The sequence below is a fragment of the Rutidosis leptorrhynchoides genome, chromosome 6 (assembly GCF_046630445.1).
Source record: "Rutidosis leptorrhynchoides isolate AG116_Rl617_1_P2 chromosome 6, CSIRO_AGI_Rlap_v1, whole genome shotgun sequence".
Lineage (NCBI taxonomy): Eukaryota > Viridiplantae > Streptophyta > Magnoliopsida > Asterales > Asteraceae > Rutidosis > Rutidosis leptorrhynchoides.
The window spans coordinates 84,780,202-84,785,547 of record NC_092338.1 but is presented as its reverse complement, the minus strand read 5'-3'; the positions used below and the strand labels follow the sequence as shown (position 1 = coordinate 84,785,547).

Sequence of the window (5,346 nt, the reverse complement as noted above, 5' to 3'; positions counted from 1 at the left end):
GTACTTCCTCGAGTGGCATGTTCACGCTAATCTGTTTAATCATGTTTGCAAATTTCTGATATTGACTAGCGAGTTTATCCTTCTTTAATGCTTTCGGGGTAAGGAATTGGTGCTTTGTATTCCTTCAACGGCGGTGATTTAGTTATGATCTCCGGCGGATCATCTTCCTTTTTCTCTTCGTCAGGCGACTTTTCTAACTCGGTCTCTTCCTCCTTTTTCTCCTCATTAATAGGTACCTGCAAAACATTAGAAGAAACAATAGGAGAAGACTTCGGAGTCTCCTTGTTAATAACCAAACCACTTCGAGTGGTTATAGCATTCACGTGCTCATTCCTAGCAGGCACTTTGTTGTTGGGATTGGATTGCGTATTAGCTGGGAGACCACCCGGTGGTCTCTCCGATAAAGATTGAGCAATACGCCCCACATCCCGTTCCAAGTTCTGAATCGAAGCCTGCTGATTTCTAACTTGCTGTTTTGTAGATTCCCCATCTTGCCTCAAAGCAGTGATACTCTCATCTGTTTTCATGATAAAACCCCGTAGCAATTCCGCCAAAGAAGGCATCTTATTCTCTGGCTGCTGAACTGGTGGCATAGGCTGCTGGAAATTCCTAGGTGGTGCTTGCTGATTTCTGTTATTAAACCCAGGTGGCCTGTATGGATATACCTTCTGATTACCCTGATTACCTTGATAATCTTGATTACCACTCTGATAATTGTTACCACCCATGTTATTCGCCTGATTGAAAAACTGTCTTCCACCCGGAAATTCACTAAGGGCAAAATCACCCTTCTTAATGTAACCCAGATAATTAGCCTGTTCCTTCATTGATGCTTGATCACAATCTTTGGTCAGATGCGGTCCTTGGCAAAATTCACACCCCACTTTCATAGCGTGCATCTCTTTAGTCATTGACTCCATTTGTCTCTTAAAAGTCGCAAGTTGAGCCTTAACTGCAGCAAGTTCGTCATTAGTTTCGGTACTAGCAACATAAGAAGAGCGAGAAAGATCTAATTCTTGATGCCAATCATACGAATGCGTGGTAGTATCTGAGATGATTTCATATGAGTCATCCGGAGTCTTTTTCATCAAAGAACCACCTGCAGCAATATCAAGTTCTTTCCTTGTCGGCACATTAACACCTTTGTAAAAAATTTGGACCTTATTGAAGTTGTTCAACCCGTGTTGAGGACAATTACGTAACATTTTTCCGAACCGTGTCCAAGCATCATAAAATGTCTCACGTGGCTTCTGAATAAAATGATTAATTTCGCTCTGAAGTTGAGCGGCCTTTGCAGCTGGAAAGAAACGTTGCAAAAATTTATCTTCCATAGTAGCCCAACTATCAATTTCACCTTCAGACAATGAGTCTAACCAATCATTGGCGTCATCTTTCAAAGACCAAGGAAAAACCCTCAAATAGATAACTGTCTCCGCGATATTTGCAATCTTGAACAAGTTGCAAATGCTTTTAAAGGAACGGAGATGCTCGAATGCATCCTCTTTCGGTGTACCTCTGAATTGGCATTGGTGAGTTATCATATTAAGAATCTGTCCTTTGACCTCAAAATCTGTGGTGACTGGTGGCTGCCTGATGGCGTGTCCGTTACCAGCCCTTGTGGCTTTCATCAATGCTTCCATAGTCTGTCCTGCTGCTCCTTCAGCCATGTTAACTTCTTCCTTAATATACTCAAAATCCGGAATATAAAAAGGTAACTCAGCGAAATCCTAGGCGATTTCCCGTTCTTCTTTAGCTTTGCTGCGTGTGTAGTAAACTCTAGACGGTTCCAGAGTTATTGGTACCTAACCTGCGATCACACAACAACAAAACCACGCATAAAATCAAACAAAAATAACAGAAAAGGAACTTTTGCAAGAATTGCTTCTCACAAAAGGATCGAATAATCGAAAGCTTAACCAAATTTCCAATAATTACACCGCTCCCCGGCATCGGCGCCAAAAAGTTGATGTGTAATTTCGTACTCTAAATTATTAGCTAAATACCTATCGATTATCACACAATACAGGCAATTATAACCAGTTCGTGTAGTAATTAAACAAGTATTTGACCAATTCGTTCCACAGAGAGCAAGTAATTGAAAACTTGAACTATTAATTATTCTAAGATTTAAAAGGGGAGTTTTGTTGTAAAACTGATTAAACGCGAAAGTAAATTAAACTTAACTCAATAAGAAGCAAAGGTATCCACTTAGCTACAATTCCCTAGGCTAGGATTGCTCAGTTAAACTCGTTAAGTAAACAATTACAATGATGCGACACTGTATTTATCTGTCGATTCCTACAGTTTAAGACTAGCAACCTAAGTATAACTGTCGTTAACCTAGAATTACTAACCAATTCACAATGATATTACTCAAGATTATAATCTAACTTAGGTTGGTTTGGTGTCCCTTACAACCTCACAATTATTGCAACTAATTTCAATCTCAACCACTATACGATTAGTTTTATTATCGATGTCCCTCATAAAATCTCACGTATTCCTAAATTATTCACGTTCAATAATCTAGTAAAAGCTATTAATCAATTTAACTGTCGTTAGTTAATCAATAACTTCCGTGATCTAACAATCAATAAGCTTTAATAACGGTGGATCTTAGCTAGACATAAAATTGTGTAATTTTAAATTAATTGTTGTTAACCAAAAGATCGCAATCCATCACCTAGGTTCATGCATCTAAGCGAATACTAAATATTTAGCTACTCATGGTAAAGCAAATAACAAATAAATAAGAAGAACAAATAAGCATGAACATTGAATTGAATAAGGAACAAAATAATAAAAGTAATAAAAGTTAATTTAGAGATTAAACTAACCAAACTTGATGTACTAAGTTAAACCTTTGCAAAACAATGTAGAAAAGCTAATAAATTCGTAATTAATGTTGCTGTGAAAGAAAATTCGTAAATAAAACTGCCTGCCCTAAATTGGGGTAAAATTCGTCTATTTATAGGAGCTGGGAAAACAGCTGAAACCGCCTTGTGTCGCGATCCGCGACAACACCATCGCGATACACGATGAACCAGGACGCGACAAACCTACTTGAAACGCGACAGAATGGTCAGTTTGGCTTCTTTTCCATGTCGTGTTCTAATGCACTTCATCACGTATCACGATGACCAAAACGCGATAAACCTCATCCTGAAGCAATGGAAACTAATTTTTTCACCCGGGGCACGTTTATCTTCAACTCTAACTTCGTTTTGGTTATATCTTCATTAAAATCAACAATAATGAGCCAACGAACCATATCTTGACACTTTCTTCATTTTAAACTCAAATAACTCGATATCTTAATCAAAGTATTCAAAATACTAGCAAATGGAACAAGATAACGCCCAAAATATATGTACGAAAATGGCGTTATCAAAATCCCCCACACTTGAACCTTGCTTGTCCTCAAGCAAGTCAATCTCGAACCAATAACTGTACGTATAATCTTCAACAAAATTTCGCAAGATTCAAGCCTTCAAGTCAATCCTTCACAAGCTCTCGTACTCTTCATCTTTTCACGATTAAGCTTATTTCCTCACAAACAATTCCTCACATTCCTGTCACTTATAAAAACAACATACAAACCATCAAACGCACCCCCCTTCTTCCCCCCATTTTCATTAAAACACATTTCAAAAACAATACCCTAAGTGGCCATTATCGCAAACAAATTTTCATAAAACATTTTGTAGGTCATGAATTGAGATGTAAAGACAATTTGGGTTGAGAACTCAAACTTCAAAAGTTTCCACAACTTTACTTTTTAACACAAACCTTTCATCTCAAAGCCTAAATTCTTTTCACTTAGCTTCCCCTAAAAATCACATTACTAGGCTTTCAATATCCTTCTTTTCTTTGCATCAATCAACCCTTAAGACTTAACTTTACAACCTCAATAACTAATCAACAATAAACATTCAAATTCCTACACATCATGTCAAAAGAAACACATTTTCGGGTTGTTTCTACAACTGTGTTTATTAATGAGATAGGTATAACTCAGATAACAATTGGTGTAAAATGATTACAAATGGTAAAAACAATCCTACGTTATAAGGTTTAGTATTTGTAATCATGACCCTTATTCGCATCAAGATAGCCTTCTAACAATATTTAAGGCGCTATTGCAAATACCAATACTTCACAATTTAATCAAAGATCCAGTTATAAATAGATTCATACCTGTGTTTATGTAGGGAAATCCGTTTAACTTTTTAAATCTCTTGATTCCATTTCATGCTGATAATTTCTAAATATGCAAGCTATCCACATACTGGTCACATCTCTCTTATCCAACGTACCCCGCAAAGGTAACTCTCCCCAAGGTCTAGCCTTACTAGGTATTTCCCACATCATGAGCCAAAGATGATCACTGCTGCATAGGTATGAGATGAGTACTTACAACCAAAACTACCTAAAGATGATCACCTTGCCTTGAGATAGTAACGTCCTTGACCCATGTAGCGAACCTTCAACCAACCGATCCCAAACCGGAAAAAGGTCTTAGGTGGTTAGGTGATCTAGCACCCCAAAGGATCTATCAGCTCGAGTCTTAGAAACTGCTACTTAAGCTCGGATCTCATAAGCATTTTTTTCAGCTTTTTCCTCTTCTTTTTTTTCAACAATAATACTCTCTTTGAATGTCTTCCTCGTCTTCAATTTGTGACTTTGTAGAACCCGCAATGTATGATGTAGTGGATGGATAATGATGTGATCGATGATGATGAATGATTTGTTGTAGGAAGTCTTTAACTCATGACAATAAGCAATACCATTCACACCATAGTCAGCAACAGCCACCCCTTAAAGGGTCCATTGGAGTTAGAGATTTGTGATTTTTCCTCTTCAAACTTGCATACCTAGCACTTATGAGTATAACATTTCTTTAAGAGAGTCAAAAAGACATAAACACAAAATATGAAGCCATTTATATCCTAATCTCTAATTTAACCATTTTTCTCGCATTTTACCCTAAAGCCCTAAATACCGTTATTCTTCATTTCTTGACACAAATAAGTTGCATTGTCATTTTTGAAACAAATACTAAACTAAATAAAATAAGATTGAATTTTTAACATTTTTAACCAAATTTATCCAACATTTATCCCTCTCAACTTTCACCTTTCATTAATTGTCTTTCCTCAAGCACTTATATACTCAAAATTCCTAAGTCATGGTCAAAAAGGTCCATTCATAATTAACAAACCACTAACAATTTGCTTAAAACTAATAAACCTCACCGTCCAAGACCAAAAATTCCAAGTCAACCCCTAATCACTACGGGTGCTCTCATGGGTAAACATCTCAATTATAACCTTAAAAAGTTTAAAA

The 5,346-nt window shown here is 36.9% G+C and overlaps 1 non-coding gene across 1 annotated transcript; it reads left to right on the top strand.

Moving 5' to 3' along the window:
* Nucleotides 1-1,176: 1,176 nt before the first annotated feature.
* On the top strand, nucleotides 1,177-1,282 carry LOC139856698 (small nucleolar RNA R71). Its single transcript, XR_011762162.1, has one exon. It is a non-coding gene; the product is annotated as a small nucleolar RNA R71 (small nucleolar RNA).
* The last annotated feature ends 4,064 nt before the right edge of the window (nucleotides 1,283-5,346 follow it).